Source organism: Triturus cristatus, chromosome 1_2 (assembly GCF_964204655.1).
Source record: "Triturus cristatus chromosome 1_2, aTriCri1.1, whole genome shotgun sequence".
In the NCBI taxonomy this organism is placed as follows: domain Eukaryota; kingdom Metazoa; phylum Chordata; class Amphibia; order Caudata; family Salamandridae; genus Triturus; species Triturus cristatus.
This window is the reverse complement of record NC_140580.1, coordinates 649,638,324-649,663,692: the sequence shown is the minus strand read 5'-3', so window position 1 is coordinate 649,663,692 and position 25,369 is coordinate 649,638,324. Positions and strand designations below refer to the sequence as shown.

General features: G+C 49.0%; 1 protein-coding gene across 1 annotated transcript in view; it reads right to left on the bottom strand.

Moving 5' to 3' along the window:
- TUBGCP2 (tubulin gamma complex component 2) overlaps positions 1–25,369 on the bottom strand; it is a 257,023-nt gene that overhangs the window by 48,351 nt on the left and 183,303 nt on the right. The gene's annotated exons all lie outside the window — the stretch shown is intronic.

The following is a 25,369-nucleotide window of genomic DNA, read 5'->3' as shown; positions in this document are numbered from 1 at the left end:
CTGTCGGATATTGTGTTTACACCGACGTACCTGCTTCGTGAAGAGCAGTGTTCCGGAGTGGTGCTCCAGTAAGGCAAGAACGGAGGTAGGTCGAGTCGTTACTCCCTGGGCCGTGTCTTGCCCCATCGTCACCTGTGAAGGACCCGGAAGCTCTACCGGTCAACCATTGAGCTTCGCTTTTTGACTCGGCTGAGTCCAAGCGCAGTGGCGCTTTTGCTGGTTGGAGTCGTAACTCCCAGCCCGACCAGAGACACAGGGACTGCCAGCTGTAACGCACACCAGGAGGTGTTTGCCGCATTACAGACTCGGAAGTCCACAGGATCGATCGAGCGGCTGCTCTCGGTTCAGTCTTCTTGCTTGTGATTGGGGTATCGGTGACGCATCACCAGGAGGTGACTCCGCGTCCCGGTGCAGTCTGAGGAAGAGGTTGAGCGGCTGCTCCCTTCAGGTAGAGACCCCGGCTGGGTGTTTCCCTGACTCCTCGATTCTCCCCAACACTCTTCGTGCCCCTCACAGCCTACCGATTGGCATTGTCGGCCATTTCATTTCTGCCCTCTGTTGGCATACGCCGGGATCGGCGTATATGCAGAGGACGGTTAGGACCATCCGTGCTGTGGGCTGGTAACGTACTTAGCCTGGAGGATTCCAGTGACTATAACTTTTGTTTGTTCTTTGTATTTTATTTGCCTTCATTAAAAGAACTAACCCTTCACAAGTGGTTGCGTCCTCATTGTCGTGTCTGTTAAACGATCCTGAGACGTTCAGGGCGTTACAAGAAGACAGTTCGCAAGAAGTTTGGCCAGAATCTTAGCCTCAACTGTCAACAGGGATATGGGGCGATACGATGTGCACTTCTCAAGAGGTTTGTTCGGATTATGAATGACCACTATAGCGGCAGTACTGATCTCTTCGTGTAGCACACCTGACTCAAAACATTCAGTATATAGATAAAGCAAATGGGGAGCCAATAGTGTTGACATGGGCTTAAATAGCTCAATGGCAAGCCTGTTAGGGCCCATAGCCTTCCCAGAGCGAACATCCTGTATGGCCTTCTGAACCTCCGTCACTGTAATGTCTGCCTCCAAGGTCTCTCTGTCCTGCGATGAAATAGTAGGGATATCGTGTGTAGCCAGAAGATCAGGAGATAGGGAGGCCTGAGAATTGGGGGAGCCAGTGTATACCTCCTCGTAGTGACTAGCAAATATGTCGGCTATGTGTTGGGGGTCAGTAATTAGGGTACCCTCCGGGGTTGCAATGGCACGGATCCCTCTAGCGGCCTGTTCCCTCCGCTCCAGCCAGGCCAAAAGTTTACCCGTCCGTTTCCCCTGCTCATAAATCCTGTGTCGAGAGGCTTGCGAACGCACTGCCCCCTCCTCAAAGAGGAGCTGTCGATAGTCCTGTCTCTTGAGTGTCAGACTATGGCGTAGAGCGAGGTCCAAGCTCGAGACCTCGGACTCTAATTCCGATACCCTCTTAGTCCGCTCCGCCCTGTGTCCCACCATGAGTGATAAAGCCCTGCCCTTGATGACCGCTCCGAAGGCCCCCACAGCGTCCCTGCAGAGTCGACTGAACCAACATTTTCTGCAAAATAAAATTCAGCGCCCAGGGGTGTATGGAAATAGAGCAGGGGCGTCCCTCTGCGTGAGAGCCCAGAGTCGCCAGGACGGTGGAGTGGTCGGAGATACCACAAGCCAGGCAACCGGACCTTGTGAAAAGCCGAACATCCTGGGTATGAGTGAATATGTAGGCTATCCTCGACTGACTACCGTGCACCCCGGATTGGAACGTGAAGAGAGTGTATGATGGGTTAAACCACCGCCAGATATCCACCCCCCCCAGAGCATTAGCAAATTCAGACACTTGTGAACCTCTCGGCGGGTCACCTCGGAGAGGTAGGCGGTCCAGAGAACCGTCCATCGTGAGACTGAAGTCCCCACCCAACACCAACACCCCGAGTGGCAGGACCAGCAACAGGGTCCCTATGTCATGTAGCGTCGAGCGCTGCAGTCCGGGAAGGGCGTAAACAGAGACAGCATTGACAACACGCCCTTCCCAGGTGCCTGGGGGTCAGTCCAGGAGTTATGAATGATGTAGGGGCAGCCCTTCCGAAGTAGGATCCCCACCCCCCTGGAGCCCGAAGTTAAGCCAGAGTAAGCCACCATTTTGTACCCTTTCCTATTCAGGGCGCCACAGGAGTTACCAGTCAGGTGTGTCTCCTGCAGTAACACCAGGTCAAGCTTGTTACGCTTAGAGTACTGCAATACAATGCCTCTCTTAATTTTATGTCAATGGGGGTTATTTTGACAGGTCGAATTTACAGTTCTAAACCTGCCCTGATAGGTTACAGTGGTAGGCATGCAGTCATGTCACTGACATTGTAGTGGGTGGTACAATCGGTGCTACACCTCACTAGTGACAATTAACTTACAGGCCCTGTGTGCACTTTGAACCATATACGTGGGACTTATAGGTAAGTTAAATATTCCAAATAGGGTTAGAGCACATGTACTGGGGCCTGGCTAGCAGAATCCCAGTGCAGAGAGTCAAAAACACAGCAGCATCAGTCGGAGAAAAATGTCAGTGATGATGCAAAAAGAGGCATTTTTCTACAAGTGAGACTACCTAATAATAATTTTGTATTTCTTGACCCTTGGTGCTCTCGGATCCCTTAGATGTTCGCTGTTTTTTCTTTCTCATGCTAGTGAGTCTTTCATGTAGTCTTGTATTCTCATATCGCACCTTCCTGGTTTGTAGAATTCTAAATGACCAATGTTTCATATGCTACAGGCTCAAAGAACAATTCTACAGGCATTCCTTCTGCCATCACCACTATGAACTCCTGTTTGAAGTTTCCATTGTTTCTCTGTTTTTTAGTTTAAAAAAAAATATATATATTTTCCACACCAACCAAAGACCGGTACATACAATATATAGTCACTGTGAGAAATACCCCTTCCAATGTAGATATGCCTTTCACATAATGCCATTCACCCCATGGCAAAATGGGGGTCCATGCGAAAAATAATCATTATACATTTCCTGGAAATAATGAAAGGTCAAGTTATGCATCGGGTGCAAGCCAACAGTGTACAGGGAGCGGGGGATGGAGAGACCCAGAACATTCCCCCTAGGGGAAAGAAGCCAGCACCCCCGCCGTCAACTGGGCCATCAGTGCCTGTCTGTCCCTCCGGAGTTCCACCGTTGGTGAGATGCTGATGTCCCCTCTGTATCTGTTCCATTTCCCCCACTTCTGGTCCCACTTTTTGGTGCAGCCTCTACTCTTGAATACTGCTTTCTCAGCCACGATGACAGTATCCATGTCTTTTGCCCATTCAGCCAGGCGCGAAACTGTGGCCACCCCCCAGTGTTGTGCAATATTACGCTTCGCTATAATAAAACCCATAGAGGCCCATGTCTGTTCAGCCTGCGTGAGATCGGACGCCCCATATGTTAAGTAGGCACAATTGGGGTGACAGTTTAAGGGATTTACCTCCCGCTCTCCCAAGTTGACGGGCGATTTTCACCCAGTAGTCGTGTATGTGTGGGCAGTCCCATAGAATATGGAAAAAAGTACCCTCCTGATTGCAATGTCGGAGGCAGAGTGAATCAGGGCACCTACCTAGCCGGAGTTTGGCATCGAAATATGCCCAGTGAAGGATCTTGAGTTGGACAGGCGCAAGCGCATAGGGATTGCTATTTCTCGGGGTGAGGCTAGAGCGTTCCGCCACATGTCATCCTCTATTTCACCCAGATCTTTCTCCCACCCCTCCCCAAGTTTCAACATCGGGTCGGGGAGATTGTTGACCAACTTCTTGTAGGTGAGCGAGATGGCCTTACGGTCCATGGGATCCAGCAACAGGCGGTCCTCCAGAGGGGACGAATCGGGGAGAGGACCATCTTGAGGCAGGGCTGAGGACACCGCGTGAGTAATCTGAAAGTACCTGAACATCTCCGATGGATCCAGTTGATATTTAGCTTGGAGCTCCGGGAACGATGCCAGCCTCCCCTGAACCCAGATATCTCTGATTGTGGAGATTCCGATCATGTCCCACTGCTGAGATGACCTAAAATATAGAGCTCCCACAGGGGAGTAGCCTTTGTAAGGCGCCCGCGCCATCCTAATTTTCTGGTGACTTCGTGCCAGACCTCAACCGTGCGTGCTGTGAGACCTGTCAAATTAAGTTTGCGGGGATTGGTGTATAGTTCTCTGTTGTAACCGCCCCGTCCCAGGAGCCAGTGATCCATGTGGAAATTAGGCTCGTCGCGGGACTCAAACACCCAGCGATTGACCACCACCAATTGGGACGCCTGGTAATACAGTCTAAGATCCAGTAGAGCGAGGCCCCATCATACCAACCCATGGTAAGTTTGGTCATTGCGATGCGCGGAGTGTGGCCCTCCCAGAGCAGTCTCCGCAATATTCCATCGATCTGAGAGAAGTAAGAATCTGGGATCGGGATTGGTGTGTTCTGTAGAGCATAGAGAAAGCACGGGACGCTAGCATTTTGAAAAGGGACGCGCAGCTGAGAAGAGTTAACGGGAGAGAGCGCCAATGCACAACGTCAGATTTGAAGCACTGAAGAGGTCAGAGTAAGTTGAATTCGAAAAAGAGAGTAACGAAAATGCCCAAGTACCGAAAACTCTGAGGTGCCACTGGGATATTAAATCCCCGAGGATTCACCTGGGGGAACCCCATAGCGCATACATCTGGGACTTAGACTAATTTATTTGGTATACAGAGTGAGCGCAGAATATGTGAAAGATGTGGAGCACCCGTCGCAGTGACCGTGCAGGGGAGGCAAGGTATAAGAGGAAATCATCGGCGTACAGGGAGATACGGTCTTCGTGAGATTCCGTCCACTTAAGTCCCCGTATCTCCGGATCACCTCGGACCCACACCGCGAGCGGCTCCAAGACAAGGGCAAAAAGCAGTGGCGATAGGGGGCAGCCTTGTCTTGTGCCGCGATGAAGCGAGAAAGTAGAGAAGCGATGATTATTGACAACAACGTGAGCTGTAGGGTATGTATACAGTAGCCGAATCCAACAAATGAATTTGGGTCCAAGCCCCAAACGGGCCAGAGCGGCGAAAAGAAAATCCCACTCGATGGTGTCAAACGCCATTGAGGCGTCCAGCGATAAAAGAATCGTGTCTTCCTCGATGGTGTGAAGCCTGCTGAGGACCCCATGCACCCGGTGTAAATTTCGAGCCGTATTCCTCCCGGCATAAACCCGGACTGATCGGGATGGACCAAGTCAGTGATAAAGTGGAGAAGACAGTTCGCAAGAAGTTTGGCCAGGATCTTAGCCTCAACTGTCAACAGGGATATGGGGCGATACGATGTGCACTTCTCAAGAGGTTTGTTCGGATTATGAATGACCACTATAGCGGCAGTACTGATCTCTTCGTGTAGCACACCTGACTCAAAACATTCAGTATATAGATAAAGCAAATGGGGAGCCAATAGTGTTGACATGGGCTTAAATAGCTCAATGGCAAGCCTGTTAGGGCCCATAGCCTTCCCAGAGCGAACATCCTGTATGGCCTTCTGAACCTCCGTCACTGTAATGTCTGCCTCCAAGGTCTCTCTGTCCTGCGATGAAATAGTAGGGATATCGTGTGTAGCCAGAAGATCAGGAGATAGGGAGGCCTGAGAATTGGGGGAGCGAGTGTATACCTCCTCGTAGTGACTAGCAAATATGTCGGCTATGTGTTGGGGGTCAGTAATTAGGGTACCCTCCGGGGTTGCAATGGCACGGATCCATCTAGCGGCCTGTTCCCTCCGCTCCAGCCAGGCCAAAAGTTTACCCGTCCGTTTCCCCTGCTCATAAATCCTGTGTCGAGAGGCTTGCGAACGCACTGCCCCCTCCTCAAAGAGGAGCTGTCGATAGTCCTGTCTCTTGAGTGTCAGACTATGGCGTAGAGCGAGGTCCAAGCTCGAGACCTCGGACTCTAATTCCGATACCCTCTTAGTCCGCTCCGCCCTGTGTCCCACCATGAGTGATAAAGCCCTGCCCTTGATGACCGCTCCGAAGGCCCCCACAGCGTCCCTGCAGAGTCGACTGAACCAACATTTTCTGCAAAATAAAATTCAGCGCCCAGGGGTGTATGGAAATAGAGCAGGGGCGTCCCTCTGCGTGAGAGCCCAGAGTCGCCAGGACGGTGGAGTGGTCGGAGATACCACAAGCCAGGCAACCGGACCTTGTGAAAAGCCGAACATCCTGGGTATGAGTGAATATGTAGTCTATCCTCGACTGACTACCGTGCACCCCGGATTGGAACGTGAAGAGAGTGTATGATGGGTTAAACCACCGCCAGATATCCACCCCCCCCAGAGCATTAGCAAATTCAGACACTTGTGAACCTCTCGGCGGGTCACCTCGGAGAGGTAGGCGGTCCAGAGAACCGTCCATCGTGAGACTGAAGTCCCCACCCAACACCAACACCCCGAGTGGCAGGACCAGCAACAGGGTCCCTATGTCATGTAGCGTCGAGCGCTGCAGTCCGGGAAGGGTGTAAACAGAGACAGCATTGACAACACGCCCTTCCCAGGTGCCTGGGGGTCAGTCCAGGAGTTATGAATGATGTAGGGGCAGCCCTTCCGAAGTAGGATCCCCACCCCCCTGGAGCCCGAAGTTAAGCCAGAGTAAGCCACCATTTTGTACCCTTTCCTATTCAGGGCGCCACAGGAGTTACCAGTCAGGTGTGTCTCCTGCAGTAACACCAGGTCAAGCTTGTTACGCTTAGAGTACTGCAATGCCTCTCTTAATTTTATGTCAATGGGGGTTATTTTGACAGGTCGAATTTACAGTTCTAAACCTGCCCTGATAGGTTACAGTGGTAGGCATGCAGTCATGTCACTGACATTGTAGTGGGTGGTACAATCGGTGCTACACCTCACTAGTGACAATTAACTTACAGGCCCTGTGTGCACTTTGAACCATATACGTGGGACTTATAGCTAAGTTAAATATTCCAAATAGGGTTAGAGCACATGTACTGGGGCCTGGCTAGCAGAATCCCAGTGCAGAGAGTCAAAAACACAGCAGCATCAGTCGGAGAAAAATGTCAGTGATGATGCAAAAAGAGGCATTTTTCTACAAGTGAGACTACCTAATAATAATTTTGTATTTCTTGACCCTTGGTGCTCTCGGATCCCTTAGATGTTCGCTGTTTTTTCTTTCTCATGCTAGTGAGTCTTTCATGTAGTCTTGTATTCTCATATCGCACCTTCCTGGTTTGTAGAATTCTAAATGACCAATGTTTCATATGCTACAGGCTCAAAGAACAATTCTACAGGCATTCCTTCTGCCATCACCACTATGAACTCCTGTTTGAAGTTTCCATTGTTTCTCTGTTTTTTAGTTTAAAAAAAAATATATATATTTTCCACACCAACCAAAGACCGGTACATACAATATATAGTCACTGTGAGAAATACCCCTTCCAATGTAGATATGCCTTTCACATAATGCCATTCACCCCATGGCAAAATGGGGGTCCATGCGAAAAATAATCATTATACATTTCCTGGAAATAATGAAAGGTCAAGTTATGCATCGGGTGCAAGCCAACAGTGTACAGGGAGCGGGGGATGGAGAGACCCAGAACATTCCCCCTAGGGGAAAGAAGCCAGCACCCCCGCCGTCAACTGGGCCATCAGTGCCTGTCTGTCCCTCCGGAGTTCCACCGTTGGTGAGATGCTGATGTCCCCTCTGTATCTGTTCCATTTCCCCCACTTCTGGTCCCACTTTTTGGTGCAGCCTCTACTCTTGAATACTGCTTTCTCAGCCACGATGACAGTATCCATGTCTTTTGCCCATTCAGCCAGGCGCGAAACTGTGGCCACCCCCCAGTGTTGTGCAATATTACGCTTCGCTATAATAAAACCCATAGAGGCCCATGTCTGTTCAGCCTGCGTGAGATCGGACGCCCCATATGTTAAGTAGGCACAATTGGGGTGACAGTTTAAGGGATTTACCTCCCGCTCTCCCAAGTTGACGGGCGATTTTCACCCAGTAGTCGTGTATGTGTGGGCAGTCCCATAGAATATGGAAAAAAGTACCCTCCTGATTGCAATGTCGGAGGCAGAGTGAATCAGGGCACCTACCTAGCCGGAGTTTGGCATCGAAATATGCCCAGTGAAGGATCTTGAGTTGGACAGGCGCAAGCGCATAGGGATTGCTATTTCTCGGGGTGAGGCTAGAGCGTTCCGCCACATGTCATCCTCTATTTCACCCAGATCTTTCTCCCACCCCTCCCCAAGTTTCAACATCGGGTCGGGGAGATTGTTGACCAACTTCTTGTAGGTGAGCGAGATGGCCTTACGGTCCATGGGATCCAGCAACAGGCGGTCCTCCAGAGGGGACGAATCGGGGAGAGGACCATCTTGAGGCAGGGCTGAGGACACCGCGTGAGTAATCTGAAAGTACCTGAACATCTCCGATGGATCCAGTTGATATTTAGCTTGGAGCTCCGGGAACGATGCCAGCCTCCCCTGAACCCAGATATCTCTGATTGTGGAGATTCCGATCATGTCCCACTGCTGAGATGACCTAAAATATAGAGCTCCCACAGGGGAGTAGCCTTTGTAAGGCGCCCGCGCCATCCTAATTTTCTGGTGACTTCGTGCCAGACCTCAACCGTGCGTGCAGTGAGACCTGTCAAATTAAGTTTGCGGGGATTGGTGTATAGTTCTCTGTTGTAACCGCCCCGTCCCAGGAGCCAGTGATCCATGTGGAAATTAGGCTTGTCGCGGGACTCAAACACCCAGCGATTGACCACCACCAATTGGGACGCCTGGTAATACAGTCTAAGATCCAGTAGAGCGAGGCCCCATCATACCAACCCATGGTAAGTTTGGTCATTGCGATGCGCGGAGTGTGGCCCTCCCAGAGCAGTCTCCGCAATATTCCATCGATCTGAGAGAAGTAAGAATCTGGGATCGGGATTGGTGTGTTCTGTAGAGCATAGAGAAAGCACGGGACGCTAGCATTTTGAAAAGGGACGCGCAGCTGAGAAGAGTTAACGGGAGAGAGCGCCAATGCACAACGTCAGATTTGAAGCACTGAAGAGGTCAGAGTAAGTTGAATTCGAAAAAGAGAGTAACGAAAATGCCCAAGTACCGAAAACTCTGAGGTGCCACTGGGATATTAAATCCCCGAGGATTCACCTGGGGGAACCCCATAGCGCATACATCTGGGACTTAGACTAATTTATTTGGTATACAGAGTGAGCGCAGAATATGTGAAAGATGTGGAGCACCCGTCGCAGTGACCGTGCAGGGGAGGCAAGGTATAAGAGGAAATCATCGGCGTACAGGGAGATACGGTCTTCGTGAGATTCCGTCCACTTAAGTCCCCGTATCTCCGGATCACCTCGGACCCACACCGCGAGCGGCTCCAAGACAAGGGCAAAAAGCAGTGGCGATAGGGGGCAGCCTTGTCTTGTGCCGCGATGAAGCGAGAAAGTAGAGAAGCGATGATTATTGACAACAACGTGAGCTGTAGGGTATGTATACAGTAGCCGAATCCAACAAATGAATTTGGGTCCAAGCCCCAAACGGGCCAGAGCGGCGAAAAGAAAATCCCACTCGATGGTGTCAAACGCCATTGAGGCGTCCAGCGATAAAAGAATCGTGTCTTCCTCGATGGTGTGAAGCCTGCTGAGGACCCCATGCACCCGGTGTAAATTTCGAGCCGTATTCCTCCCGGCATAAACCCGGACTGATCGGGATGGACCAAGTCAGTGATAAAGTGGAGAAGACAGTTCGCAAGAAGTTTGGCCAGAATCTTAGCCTCAACTGTCAACAGGGATATGGGGCGATACGATGTGCACTTCTCAAGAGGTTTGTTCGGATTATGAATGACCACTATAGCGGCAGTACTGATCTCTTCGTGTAGCACACCTGACTCAAAACATTCAGTATATAGATAAAGCAAATGGGGAGCCAATAGTGTTGACATGGGCTTAAATAGCTCAATGGCAAGCCTGTTAGGGCCCATAGCCTTCCCAGAGCGAACATCCTGTATGGCCTTCTGAACCTCCGTCACTGTAATGTCTGCCTCCAAGGTCTCTCTGTCCTGCGATGAAATAGTAGGGATATCGTGTGTAGCCAGAAGATCAGGAGATAGGGAGGCCTGAGAATTGGGGGAGCCAGTGTATACCTCCTCGTAGTGACTAGCAAATATGTCGGCTATGTGTTGGGGGTCAGTAATTAGGGTACCCTCCGGGGTTGCAATGGCACGGATCCATCTAGCGGCCTGTTCCCTCCGCTCCAGCCAGGCCAAAAGTTTACCCGTCCGTTTCCCCTGCTCATAAATCCTGTGTCGAGAGGCTTGCGAACGCACTGCCCCTCCTCAAAGAGGAGCTGTCGATAGTCCTGTCTCTTGAGTGTCAGACTATGGCGTAGAGCGAGGTCCAAGCTCGAGACCTCGGACTCTAATTCCGATACCCTCTTAGTCCGCTCCGCCCTGTGTCCCACCATGAGTGATAAAGCCCTGCCCTTGATGACCGCTCCGAAGGCCCCCACAGCGTCCCTGCAGAGTCGACTGAACCAACATTTTCTGCAAAATAAAATTCAGCGCCCAGGGGTGTATGGAAATAGAGCAGGGGCGTCCCTCTGCGTGAGAGCCCAGAGTCGCCAGGACGGTGGAGTGGTCGGAGATACCACAAGCCAGGCAACCGGACCTTGTGAAAAGCCGAACATCCTGGGTATGAGTGAATATGTAGTCTATCCTCGACTGACTACCGTGCACCCCGGATTGGAACGTGAAGAGAGTGTATGATGGGTTAAACCACCGCCAGATATCCACCCCCCCCAGAGCATTAGCAAATTCAGACACTTGTGAACCTCTCGGCGGGTCACCTCGGAAAGGTAGGCGGTCCAGAGAACCGTCCATCGTGAGACTGAAGTCCCCACCCAACACCAACACCCCGAGTGGCAGGACCAGCAACAGGGTCCCTATGTCATGTAGCGTCGAGCGCTGCAGTCCGGGAAGGGCGTAAACAGAGACAGCATTGACAACACGCCCTTCCCAGGTGCCTGGGGGTCAGTCCAGGAGTTATGAATGATGTAGGGGCAGCCCTTCTGAAGTAGGATCCCCACCCCCCTGGAGCCCGAAGTTAAGCCAGAGTAAGCCACCATTTTGTACCCTTTCCTATTCAGGGCGCCACAGGAGTTACCAGTCAGGTGTGTCTCCTGCAGTAACACCAGGTCAAGCTTGTTACGCTTAGAGTACTGCAATACAATGCCTCTCTTAATTTTATTGCCCAATCCATTAACATTCCAAGTGGACAAATTAAGTGTCAGACCACGTGTCATCACATCCAACTAGTGGGAACTGAGTAATGTCAGATAGTCAAGCATGGGTATGTGAAGCCGAGGTGGGAGCCCCATGTGCCAATGGCAAGTGAATGGAGTAGGATAACGGAGAAGTGTACAATATCATGTACCGGTGTGAAACAAAACAAAGACAAAAACAACTGGCATACCTGCAAGAAAAACAATACCAAGAATACTGCTCCCAGCGGGGTTAAATCAATCAACCAGTCCGTCATCATTTGCTTTCGAGACTCCCTGGAGGAAACATGCCTAAACAAAAACAATACTAAAATTAACACCCCAAAACTCTCCCTCCCTGCCCTCCCCCCCTCCCCAACGTGTACTCCCCACATCCCCCCACCCTGCCTCCCTACTTGGCTGGCGGTAACACAACCTCCCGCCCCACAGACTAGCAGAGTGCCTATTGCCCACCCTTCCAAGAACTCGCGGGACAGTATGGCCAAACCGAGCAACCCATCCCAAAGAATCTATATCTGCCCCAATGGTGAAACAGAACAGCCATAACGTATTTACATCAAAAACACTGGCAAGGGCCAGGCATATGCCCCACCACCCCACACATGGTCTGCGGGAGGACAGGTATGAGTTCCGGACCACAACAACAGCTAGCACAGTCTCTCTTCGGATGACACCCATCTGATGCAGTATGAGCAGTTAAGTCAAACTCCGGTGGTCACCGTCCAACCAGAGGTAGTGCCCCCTCCCAAGGAAAGCATACAGACCAGTCATTCGGCACCACCTGCAGCTTCCGTAAGGTCAGTTCGAGGCGAGCCTCCACCAGAAGCCTGGGTATCATCGTCATTCCCGCACCCCGAGACTGGCGGCCACGTCGGCCCTCCGTTCGCCATCCCTGCAGCCAATCCTAGGTCTCTGCCGGAGTGGTGAAAAAACAAGATTTTCCCTCTGCTTCCACCCTCAACTTGGCCGGGAACATCATCGCATACTTCTCATCCTTGTCATGTTGGTGATCAAGTCTTCCACGAAGAGATCCGCGGACGGCCCCCTCCGCGCGTTCCGGCACACCTATTATACGGACGTTGTTGCGCCGGGAGCGTCCTTCATAATCGTCCAGCTGCGCCTCGAGTTTAGCAGCATGTGTTTGCAGGTCTTCCACCTTCCTCTGCAATTCGGATGCATCTTCTACCAGGGAGGTGGCCTTAATTTCAACGTGCTTGAGTTGGGAGTGCATATTGCGCATGTCGTCGCTATTGAGCGACATCTCGGTGGAGACAGAGTCGATGTGTGATTCCAAGGACGTGCGGACGGTGTTTCTCTATTTTTAACCTTTTTCTAATTCTTTACTTTAAATGTACTTACCACATCTCTCACTTGTTGGTGCCAGTTATGAGATTCAAGACATCTTCCATCTACATTTTGAAGTTTTTTTTCTTTCCCTATACTTACATGCACTCTCTTTGTTGAGCCTCATTTCAGTTGTGGTTGTTTTACTGGTTTTCCGTAAAAACATTTTTTTGTGGCCCCAGGACTTTTTCTGGGGTACTTGATTTATACCCACCAACCAAAATTGATGTTCCAGCTCCTAAATTGGCTGTTATTTCCCCTTACTAGTCACCCTCCAGTCATTCATTTTGGGTTTGCTCATTTATCCTATTTTAATATTCGAGTTGCTATCTGCTCTGAAAGATGGTATCACCCTTCCAGCTTTACCCTCCAAAGGTAACACTTTTGCTAGGCTATTCACCTATGTCAGGATGGACACAGCTTTCAAATTTCTACTTGTGCACCAGGCAGCTAAACGTTGGGGGAAGCTTCTGCTTAATCTTACCCCTCTCTGGTAGTCTCTGTATTTCAGACTCAATATGTTTTTGTGTCCAATCCAGCTCCACTGCTACTGACCAGCAAGGTGACAGGTGTGTATGCTCCTTTCTTCAAATCTACTTCATATCTCTTGTGCTGCTTTCTCGCTGAAATATAGGATTCTAGCAGGAGGAAAAATATAAATGGCAGAGGAGCAAGAGGACATGAGATGCCCTCATGCATTTATACACTGCAAAGAAAATGAAGTAACAGTCAGATCCAACTGCATTCAGCTGCACAAACTTAAATGTTTCATGCACTTTGACACTTTTCCAGGACTCTCAAGGATGACAGGGAGAGTGAAGTATGGATTAGGGGCCGTAACCTGTGATCCACCGTTGGAACAAACAGTGGGTCATGAGGGATGAAACTCCAATTGGTCAGATATGGAGAAACTCATTCTTGGTTGAGGCCCAGCAGATGGAATAAGCAGCAATGACACTCACTAAGAGTCAGTTTGTTTTGTTTAATCTAGAAGAGAACTTCAAATAAGTAGGTAGCATGTGATGGCCACCTTTCAAATGGCAACTCCATAAGAGATCAGTCCTTGTCTCTTTGAGGAAAGTTGGTAACACTGAGAATATGTTATGGTCTGCTTTTAAGCAGGCTTAGACACTGTCACTATGTTACACAACATGAAAGAAAGACTTTGAAGTCACTGCCCTTTTCCTACAAATAGAGATAAATACACAGTATAATAGAAGACACCTAATGTAAGGCATGTACATCCGAAACAATACCCCTTGCCTCAGAGGTGAAACCATGTTTATCGCTTGTGCTTACTGCACAACTAATGAGCTTTTTATTAGTCTCAGCCTTTCCACCTGAATACTTCCAAAGCCATGTCACATCCATTCAAAGTGCTATCTGAATTCCTCTTTGAACCGCGCAGAAAAGAGTTTGATGGGCTGTACTTTTGTACAACATTGGACCATATTGCCATAGTCACCTGTGCGTTTCCATGGCAGACAGAATTCCCCAATAACACATCTTCCCTGACATGAAATAAGAAGGCCACTTTGTTTTTAGATGTGGCCGATTGCTTCATATTTTAAATCAAGAAGGACGGTGTGTGTAAGGAACAAGGCACCATTCACAGATTCAGCTGACTGAATCCAATTCAGAATCAGTGTGGACACCTTCCTTTTCCGCAGGGCCACCATGACTGGCTGGAAGTCTCTCATATTATAAAGGAATAGTTCTCACCTCCATAGCATCTACAGGAGGTGCTGCACTTGTTTTGTTCTCCAAAACCGCAGAGACTAACTCAACAATTGACAGTGTACAGAATAGAACCACTAACTACAACAATCAGCAAGACTTCTCCTCATTTTATGTAGCTGGTCAGGAGGAGTGAAACCTGTGAGAAGACGGAATATTCATCAGAAAGATCATTACCAAAGGCAGTTTTTCTGAAGAATACTTCTTTGTATTGATTCCTCAGCTTTTGAATCAATACTCAAGCAGTTTCGCATGGTGGTGGGTCAAAGGAGAGTATTATAATAAAAAGCCTTGCAACACTAATATGGCAAAATGACCTTACTTGAGGATCTGGGAGTAAATTGAAGAGTGCCTAGTGAAAATGTTGACTGAAGCCCACATCATGGCTCAACAAGTGTCCAAGAACAAGACCTCCATATGGATAAAATTAGGGGAACTACCTTTACCTTTGTGGAAACTGTCCAGAAGTCTAAGGGTGACTTCATGTTGGCAAGGACTTAGCACATTATGCAGATTGCTATCTATTTGGAAATCAACCTCGTCTTGACCAGCAAAAACAAGGCACAGACTGTGTGTCCTGATTCTGTAGGTACAGAAGCTCAGTGCCCTTTGTGGAACCAGGAAATACAGTCTCTATTCCCCCATACTAGGATTTAAAGTTGGGAAATAAGCCTGCAGGGTGACTGACTTACATGAAACAAGGAGACCACCTTAGATAGAAAGGAGGCCTGCGTCTGGAGCATCTGAAGGAAGTGAATGGAGAATGAATTGAAAAAGCCTCCAGTTTACTCATTTTTGAGTCGAGGTAACAGCAGTAAGAAAGAGCCTCCTCAAAGTGAGGAGCACAAGAGAAACCAGCTGTGCATGGACTGTAAGAGTGACCCCATGAAAAAAACAGGAAAGAACCAAATTCAGGTCCCGTTGGGTCATGATGAGTGGAGAAAAGGAAAGATATGAGTCAATCCTAACAAAAAACACATCAAAACAGCAATGAAAGCTGAGAACTCAAACAGAGAAAATCTATATAGACCAATAAGTAGCACATTACTGCACATGGAAAAAAAAGCCTTGCCAGATCAAGGAAACTGAAAAAAGTTGAACAAATATACTTTAAACTATTCAACCTTCATTTCAGCACACGAGGTTACTAAAACTGTCCAGAGGCTGGAGTAAATTGACTTGGGGTGAAAGGTGGAAACATACATAGAGAATAAAGTCCACAAGCATGAGCAGGAAATTGGAGCACTTTTGATTTACTTTTAATCTCTATGAAGGGAGGTGTAGGCTGGGAAGATTTGGGTGGAGCACCTTACCTTACCCCCTTTCCCAATTGCTGAATCTGGAGCAACAAGATCGCCAGTGCTTGGTCCTATGTCTTTTTACAAAGAATCAGAGGGATCGGAGTGGAATGAATATTGTAAATTGAAATCCCACCACTTTCGGAAAGCATCCCTAGGGACCACCCGCAATGGACATTGTACAGCACAGCACAGAACAAATTATATTGAGCATTTTCCAGAGTGGCAAACAGGTCTACTGGAAGTCTGCCCATCGTGTGAAGATTAGCTGAGCCACTTCCACTTATGATTAGCAAGCTGCCATCTGCTTAGCTCATCTACCCTCACTTGTTGACCTATCACATATCAGTCATGCTGTCAGAGAGGATTTGAAAAGCTTGGCCTCAGAACAAGGACATGAATGCATCGAGAGCCAACAGATTCACCTACAACTTAAGCACATTGATGTGGCATTCGCTGCTTCAGGGGCATCACATTTCCGGAATTGCTATTGTGACTTGCAGATTCATCCCACCCAATAGAGGGGGTAAAACATATGCCATCACCAGGACCACCACAAGCAGAAAGGCTTGCAGCAGATCAAATAAGTACCAGCCACCTCTGCAGATACTGGGACACAATGGAGAATTTAAAGGATCCCCCTGTGCCGAGTCCACTAAAAATGGAGGCACCACTGATGTGTCATCAGGTGCCACCATGCAATCACGACAAGCAGAATAGAGGGGATCCTGTCACAAAAAGCTGGATCATATCCTGAAGGTCCAGGACCCAATGTGCATGGGAAAAAGCACTTATACCAATTATGTCCAGAATTCAACAAATGAAAAGCAAATGCTGAATGAGTTGGAGGTGGTACTTGGGGTAGTTAACTCCTAGTCTAAAGAAAGTGAAATCAAGCTCAGGAGGTGGTCAGACAGCAACAGTGGCGAGTCTGCTTTAAACAGTCAGTTGTTGAGGTATGGCAATACATGTATTACAAACCGCTAGAAAACAGCTGAGCGGCCTATGTGACCTTTGTAAAGAGGCTGATGGAAAGATGAACGGAAGCACCTTAAACTGGTAATCAGTGGTGCCACTATAAACCAGATACTTCCTGTAGGCCTGCAGGACTGGCAAGTGAAAATACACGTCTGGTAACACCATCCAATCCTTGGACTATAAGGACATAAGGCCCTGAGCAAGTGGGAGAGCATTTGGACTTTTTCCTAGCACAGGCAGACATTCACGACTCAAAGATCCAGGATATGCCTACAACTTCAGTCCTTCATGGTAGTTCTTGTTTTTTAGGCACCTGTTTGATGGCATCCTGGCGCAGGAGACTCAACACCTACCTAGGAGGAATTTGGGCATGGTCGGCTGTTGCTGGAGAGCTAAGAGAAAATGTAAAGAGGAGAGTAATGACATAGAAGGTTCAGGGTCTGAAGTGAGAAATTTCTAACAACTGGAGGCATGTGTTTATTTGAGGGCGAATAAAAGAGGCTTTGCAACAGGAATGGGTGGAGAAAGAAAACAACCACTACCTGTCTCTGGAGTACCCTCCACAATGTAGCCACAAAATAAATGCTACATATGCTGGGAGGGTGGCCACTGACAAAATGACTTTTGTCTCAAACACCTCGGAGCTTCCGGTACTGGTAATAAAACTGGTGTGCAGGGGAAGGAAGGCTCAGCGAAAGCACTGTGACACTGTCCTGATTAATGTGTTACAAAGCAGAATCAGCTAACTCTCCAAAAATCCTGTCCTGTATCATGTCCATAGGGTTTGGACTGCCTAAAGAAGACATACATGCCCCTGGCCACGTAGTCAGCTATTTCCAAATCGGCCTCAAGGATTTCTGACCCCATCCTGTCCATCTTTAATCAACTGTATGAATGGACAGTGAAGGCATTCTGCCAGGTTGCTTGTCTCCAGTTAGGTTATCTCCCACAGGGCATAGAATTAGAGCACTAACAAGTAGGGGACGTTGGAATAACAAAAGGGCAGTGCACTTGGACTTCCTGTCAGGGGTGGAGGGAAATGGAGCGAGGTTTATTTTGGAGCAAGAGGTCTCCGCCACCAAACGTTCAAGTGAAGAGTGCAAAGAGAGAACTTGGGTTCTCCTAGTGTAGGTTTATGGTAATTTGCAATCTGATGGTCCACTGCACGAGTAGAGATTCTCTTTGTTCCAAGTAGTGAACACTCACTCCAACCGGGCCTCATTAAAGGAGAAGAGGCTCAGAGGATAGTGAATCAGACTGTAGAATTTCAGTCAGGCTTGCACTCTTCAAACGGAAGTGGAAGTTCCAGCACTCTGACAGCCTTGCGGTTAACTTGTAATCTGTACTTATTGTGGATGGACTTGTGCTTAGATTACTCCGTTTTAGACAATCTACATGATTAAGGGAATGTGAAGTGGAAACTATCTCGTCCCCTTTCAGCCAGAGTGATGCAGAGCTGGGCTTCCCAATCCTTAACCACCTCGGAGTTCTGAAGCCCACTTTTCTCACAGGAACAAGAGTGGTACATGAGGCATAGACACCAGAGGCTGACATTTAAGGACTCAAGATCAATAAGATAAATGAAACATTTCTGAAGCCAGACAACCCTAGAGGGGTGTTAGAGTGTCAAAATAATTGTAGTCCGTGTATGAATAGTCTGTAAATCAAGTAACAGACTTCAGCATGCAGGGTGACATCTCACAAGGCACCATGTCTGCATATAAAGAGGAGTTATTGCAGCTGTGCAGGGACACTTTCCTCTGACGTTGAGCTGTTGTTACTTTTTCCAGATCCAGTCCGACGCATGAAAAGGATTCAAAAGATTAAAAATATGCATAAAGAAGTGCTAATCGGACCATAAATATGGACAGTACGGTATTCCCTTGGGGAGCAGGTCTCACTAAATGATTCTCAAAGTGTAACTAAATGCTGTACAACATGAGTAGCACGATGAGAGTCCATACCAGGGGCTCTGCATCAGAAGGGAAAAGAAATTGAGTACGAGGTAGAGGCATTGTTCATGTGTGTTCCTCATAGTAGATTTGGTACAAGTTGAAAACAGAGTGCTAGTCATCTGTCATGCCAGTGGGCTGGCCAGCTACAGTTCAGAGAATTTCGTCTAGTCATTTTATAGAATATCATATGTGGGAAAAATCATTTCCTTCTCCCCACCACCAAGAATAGCTAACTACAGATTATAGGACACCAGTAAAATAGCCTGAAACTCACTACTACACTCCCAGACGCAACACGACTTGGTAAATTCGGTGTGGAGAATTTGGGAATAGTTGGAGACTTGTGTGCTGAATGGAGGATTGGCTTATTGAGCTGCCTTTAAATTAATCTTTCATTGACATCCTACCTCAAGTATTCGTTGTAACAAAGGTACTTGCTTTCATATCTAACATGCCTCTTTTACGCACTGTGGCTTCCGAATGTGGGATCACTTCACTAGAAGGGCAGACAAAGCCAACACCACTAGTGTGCCACTGCTGATCAGTGGCACAGCTAGTGTTTTAATAAAGAGGAGCAGGGGAGTTTAAACCATAAGGGTAAAGTATGTTTTGGTGGGATGTATCTCTTAATTCTTATTTTTATCATTTTTTTATTGAGTTTTAAAAAGCCACATTACGGCAATGTTAGGCCCAGTTCACTACATGCAATCAGATTAGATTACATTTATAAAGCGCAGCAAATGCACCAAGGGCGTTTTGGAGCTAGTGGCAGAACTGCAAGAGTCACCAAAGCAAAAGACAGAAAAGAAAAGGAAAATATTAGCAAGGGTAGGAGAAGAGCCAGGTTTTTAGCTGTTGTCTAAAACTAATCAGGTTTGACTGCGACCTGAGATTCAATGGCAGTTGATTCTACAGTATAGCTGTGGCATATATAAAGCCTCTATCACCCCAAGAGGCTTTATGGATCCTAGGCACTGCCATAGTCCTAGATGAAGCTGAACGCAGACATCTGTTGAGAGAGTACCATCTTGTTTTATTCTGTAGGTATTCAGGGCCAGTTCCATGAAGGGCTTTATGTGCCACACAACGATTTGAAAGCAATTCTACTCTTTATCGACAGCCAATGAAGTTCTTTAAGTTCACTACTAGCAGACTATGTTTTATAAGATTTTTCAAAAGCCGGACTGTGGCAAATTGCAGCCTCTGGAGCCTTAACAAACTTTGTTGGGCGGCTAAATAGATGACATTACAATAATCTATGCAAAAAGAACAATTGATGGACAGAATGCAAAACAATGTCATACATTCACCCCGGTACAGAGATCTAGGCCTAAATCCATAGTTTTTTTGCTCCCCATGTGTGGGAAGGTGGTTCTGACCATCTAAGCCGCCTGGATTTTTCGCTTTTTGAACACCTGCTTTTTTAGCTTTTACTGTGGGAAAGCCTCATAAGCTGGGACTCACCCACACTGAACTCATGATAAAATGGACTGCATGTGGATTTCACCGGTATAAGCCTTGTGAGATAAGGCTGCTGCGCTGCAGCGAGGGTAAGGGTTACCAGACTGGTTACATGTGGACACGTGTGCAAAAGTGTGTGCATCCCTGTAAGGTCTGCGCGGGGGGATTCCTGTTGTGTGCAGCCCAGGAGCTGGTACAGATAGAATTGTGTGGCAGGGCTTATGCCGAGTTGGGTGGTGACATGGAATAGGCTTTATAATGTGGGGGGGACACATGTAAGGGAAAGTCAGTGCGCTTTACTGTTGCACTGTGGGAACACTCCATTACTCTCCTATGGAGACAGACATCACGTGGGGTAGTTGCAGTTCCCCAGGGCCTACAAACTCCAGACACGTACCAAAGTACACTATAAGTTGTATTAAAAGAAGTATTCTGCTGAGTCCAAAGCCATATCTGTACTGCTTATGGTTCATCCAGAAATGTCATATTCCTCCGACTTAGCTCATAACCAGGGCCCGGATGGGTGGGACCCTGCCAGGCTGGATTAATTACCTTCCTCCCCAAGCTGTAGCATCAGAGGCCAAGCCCTTCACTGCAAGCATTCCCAAGGGCGAAAGTCTTCTCTCCAGGAGGGAGGGATGGGGTGAAGCTGCAGGGTATCAATCAGCAGCTGTCACCCAGTGCCAGCACCAGGTCTGCTCTGGGCCCAGGCCATAAAGTCAACAAGGGGGGGGAAGGGGCTTTTGAGAGACAATGTGGCATGAGACCCCTGGACGACGCCATCTTGAAGTATCCCAGAGGCCTGTGCTGGAAGGAGGGAGCAGAGGCAGAGAGGTGATGTTTCACTGCAGGACAGGGACAGAACTGCTTTCCTGCCAGCCCCCTTCAAATTCTCTTAAACGGTCTTGCAAAGGAAGAGGAGCTCCCACTTGGGTGTGGTCTTGCTGAGGAAGACTGGTGCTGGAACCCAGCGCCATGGGAAGTTGGAAGGAGGAACCCCCTGACTGTCTCTAGACTCTGAACTGTGCCTTTGAGTGTGTCCAGGGCCAGTAAGAGAAAGCCTGGGCCTCTGCGCAAGGAGAAGAGAGGCCCAGAAGGAAAGCCAGACGAAAGGCTGACGCAGGGAGCCAGTGAAGACAGTACTATGCTGAATCACCCTCTTGGAGGCCAGGAGAGGGTGAAAAGGGCTCCAGATGGCTAGGGCTAGCCACAAGGAGTGAGACGAAGCCAAGATTGTCGAAATCAGCAACACGGGGCCGAGATATGCCCCCCAGAAGGTAAGCGACCTTTGACCTCTGATCGGACCGACGACGACGGCCGTGGGGCTCGACTGCCGGTCTTTGATGTACCCCCAGGGTGGGTCAGGTCCTGGGGTCTGCCCCCAGAAGAAAGTGATGGCGGGGAGCACCATCGCACCCCCGTGAAGGGGCCTACAGGGCCCAGGCTCTCAATCCTGGGCCCCCGTCAAAAATTGAAGTCGGGGAGTGCAGTTCCGCCCCCCACTCCCCTTAAAGGTACCTAAGGAGCCCAGGATCTCAATCCTCGGGCCCCCGCCGAAAACTGAAGTCGGGAAGCGCTTTCGTGTCACCCTTGAAGGTGCCTACGGGGCCCAGGATCTCAATCCTCAGCCCCCTCGAAGTAAAGTCGGGGAGTGCCGTCGCACCCCCGTGAAATGCTCCCGTGGATGCCAGGAGCCTACCCTGGCCCCCGTCGAAAACTGAAGTTGAGGAGCACCGTCATGCCCCCCGTGAAGGTGCCTACAGGGCCCAGGTTCTCAATCCTGGGCTCCCCGTCGAAAATTGAAGTCGGGTGAGCGCGGTGGAGCTCCCCCCTGTGAAGGTGCCTAAGGAGCCCAGGATCTCAATCCTTGGCCCCGTCAAAAACTGTAGTCGGGGAGCGCTGCAGTGTTCCCCGTGAAGGTGCCTACGGGGCACAGGATCTCAATCCCCGCCCCCCGCGTAGTAAAGTCTGGGAGCGCCTCCGCGCCCCCGTGAAATGCCCCCGTGGATGCCAGGAGCCTACCCTGGCCCCCATCAAAAACTGAAGTCAGGGAGCACCTTCGCACCCCCGTGAAATGGTGCCGGGGACCCCCAACTTCAGGCCTGCCAAAAAGGAAGCCGGGAGCGCCGTCACGCTCCCTGTGAAGAGATTCCTGGGGCCCAGGACCCCCAACTTCGGGCACGCAGAAGCAGAAGTTGGGGAGTGCCGTCGTGCTCCTGTGAAGGTGGGTGGCGCCCAGGACCCTGCCTCGGGCCCCGGTGTCAGCGGGAGGGATGGAGGAGTGCCGCTGCAGTCCCCCGCGGCAAGAGCAAGGAGTGCGACGGCCCACCTGACCGGCCGCAGCATCCGTGTCTACCCGCAGGCCAGAATGAAGAGCTGGCTCCCGCAGCAGCACGCGAGGGTGCTGGTCAGTCGGGGAGCCGGCGAGAGCAGCCGGGGGTGGGCTCCCCGAGCTGCTCTGCAACCTTACCTACACGCAAGGTGCCGAGGTGGGACCGGGCCCCCGAGGAGGCGGAGATGTGGCGTGAGTCCGCCAACAGAGGCAGAGCGGGTCTCCCCGGAGCAGCGGTAGAGGCGCTGCTCAGATATGCACGATTTGTGGAAAGCGCCCCATAATGCCTTGCAGCGCCTGGGAGGGCCTGCAAAGGAAACCGGCTTGTTTGTGGCGTGTGGTGACCGCCATGTGCAGTGACCCCAGGAAGATTGGGCCACCGCCATTTGCGTGCAAAGGTACAGGGGGAGCTGCAGGAGCAACGCAGACTCCCCTCCCTAAGTCTCCGGAGACTTAAAGGATATAACCCCTCATGGGTTCATTCATGTTTTCAGGCCTACCTAATGCTGGGACTTTTGTTCTTCAGCTGGGAGCTGATGCTATGGACTACACTGAGGTGTGAGAGACTAAACATGGATGGTCTTCGCAGAGACATCCCCTAGAGGTGGAAAGGTGTAATAGCACAGGTGGTGCATTTACGAATGGCGTTCCTTATGGGGACTGGAAATCACATATTGACGCAGATCTTCCAAGCACTCTTACGGAGATTATTCACTTGGCCTTTAAAGTAAGCAAAGAGAGTACTTTACAGAACCAGCACAAAATTGAGGACACCGAAGGCGTGGATGCTGTGAAACCGTGGTATTTTGTTTAGCTTTGGGGCTTTGCATCTAACGCTTTGGCTCCATCAAGTGGCCAAGTGGTGCAACAGCAACAAAATCAGTGACACTCGGTTTAAACCGAGTCCGCTGATTTTCGTCCGGTAGGGTACTGTCGGTCAGATTCGGTTTAAACCGAATTCCGGACAGCCTACATATAATATATTAAGTAATATGTAAATTGGAAATATGTTGACAGGCATTCTTGCCAGGGTGCCTGGTTGTAATTGCATAATCATGTGATTAGAAATGTAAAGCCTTTTAGGGGCTTTGATTGACTTGTACTAAACCTGTTATCAGATACGAGAATTACCTGTCATCCTAAGTGAAGCCTAGACCTGTATTCTTGCTACTGCGTTGGTTGAACAACCAGACTGTCAGCTGATTGATTAAAGTGGGTATACTGTATGGTCAGTATGAGATGCTCAGTCAGGGTTATGTGTCACTATGCAGGTGGTCCTAATATAAATGCTTGGTGAAATAATGAGATGGTGCCAGTGGGAAGGGCCCTCGTTTTAGGTTAGTGTCAACCCACTGCATTTGGGGGCAAGATGATATGCATACATGTGAGTGGTGGTACAAGACCCCCCCGCGGGAGGGGTGAGATTGTTTAAGCAATGTCTAGAATTATTTCCAACAGCTTATGTATATTTGTAAATTGATGCATAGTATGGAGTTGTGTGTGTGAAATAAATGTACTCTTCCTTTTTTATAAAGAAAAGTACAGACTGGACAATCAATTATTGAGTGTTATTTCTGTGTACCTGTAAATGGGGATTACTAGCCCACACCACCTTCCTTAAGTAAGCCTTAGACTGCTCTGCAACGCTACCTTCTGAGAGTCAAGCTATACAATGGGGTGTTTGGTTCTCAGTGAAGGACAAATGTAGACCCATTATTTGTGCAGGCCTCACAACTAATGCCTCGTTTTCCAACACCATGCCATTCCAGTTTGAACCCAGCCATATGCAAATCAGTCTTGACCCTGCACCCAATGGAAACAGTCCAGCCCGAACTGCCATGCCCAGACGTGGGTCCCGTGCTCTCCATGCCACTGGGGTCAAGCTATCCTGGCTGATGAGGAGTGAAACCCCTAATACGTTCCTAGCATGCTTGGTTCCAGTCCAGGGGGGACCTGGCCTGGCAGTTTGGGCTGGACTATTCCCATTGGGCGCAGGGTCAAGACTGATTTGCGAATGGCTGGGTTCAAACTGGAATGGCCTGGGGAGGAAAAAAATGATGGATTTAGGACGAGATCTCTGGGGTGAATGTATGACATTGTTCTGCATTCTGTCCATCAATTGTTCTTTTTTCGATTGCAATAAACCAGGCGCAAGAGCACCAGGGAAACGACCACTGTGACTTGAAGATCTGTGGGAATAAAGGGCAATTTGAAAAATTCAATAGATAGAAACAGGATGAGGTCATGTGATTTATTGGATCTTATAGAAGTAAGTTTAGAGTCAAAGATCACTCCAATATTTTTGACCTTGGGGACTGGCAATAGAAGAGGGCCGAAACTAGAAGGCCACCAGGAAGAATTCCAGAAAGGCAGATTCGATCCAAAAGGAGAACCTCCGTCTTATCAGAGTTTAATTTTAAGCAATGACTGTCCATCCAATTGCCTATCGCAGACATACAGTTGTTAAATCTTTTAGCAACCTCCTCAACATTGGAATAGATAGAGACAACAATTTCTGTGTCGTCAACATAAGATATAGTGCTAAAACCAAAAGATCTAATCAAAGCAGCAAGGAGGCCGCGTAGATTTTAAACAGCATAGGACTCAAAGAAGACCTCCGAGCGACCCTGTTTCAAAAGCCGCAAAAAGGTCTAAAATGACCACCTCGGCCCTTCCCCCTGTAGTCCAGAATACCTTGGATATCCTTAGCTGCCACCAACAGAGCAGATTCTGTTCTGTGTATCAGGAATAAGAAACCTCTTTTCATATAAAAGGTCACACTGGTGTTGCTCCTCTTCACGTTGGCTATACAGAATCTCTGCCATGCCTCCTCCTGCGCAAATCTCCCTCAAATAATTTGCCTTCTCTTTTTCCACGTTTGCTTCTGCTGCAGTAAATTAACGCTACCACGGCAAGTTGGATTTAACAGTATCTCCTTGTTGAGGAGGGCAGGTGCATATGAAT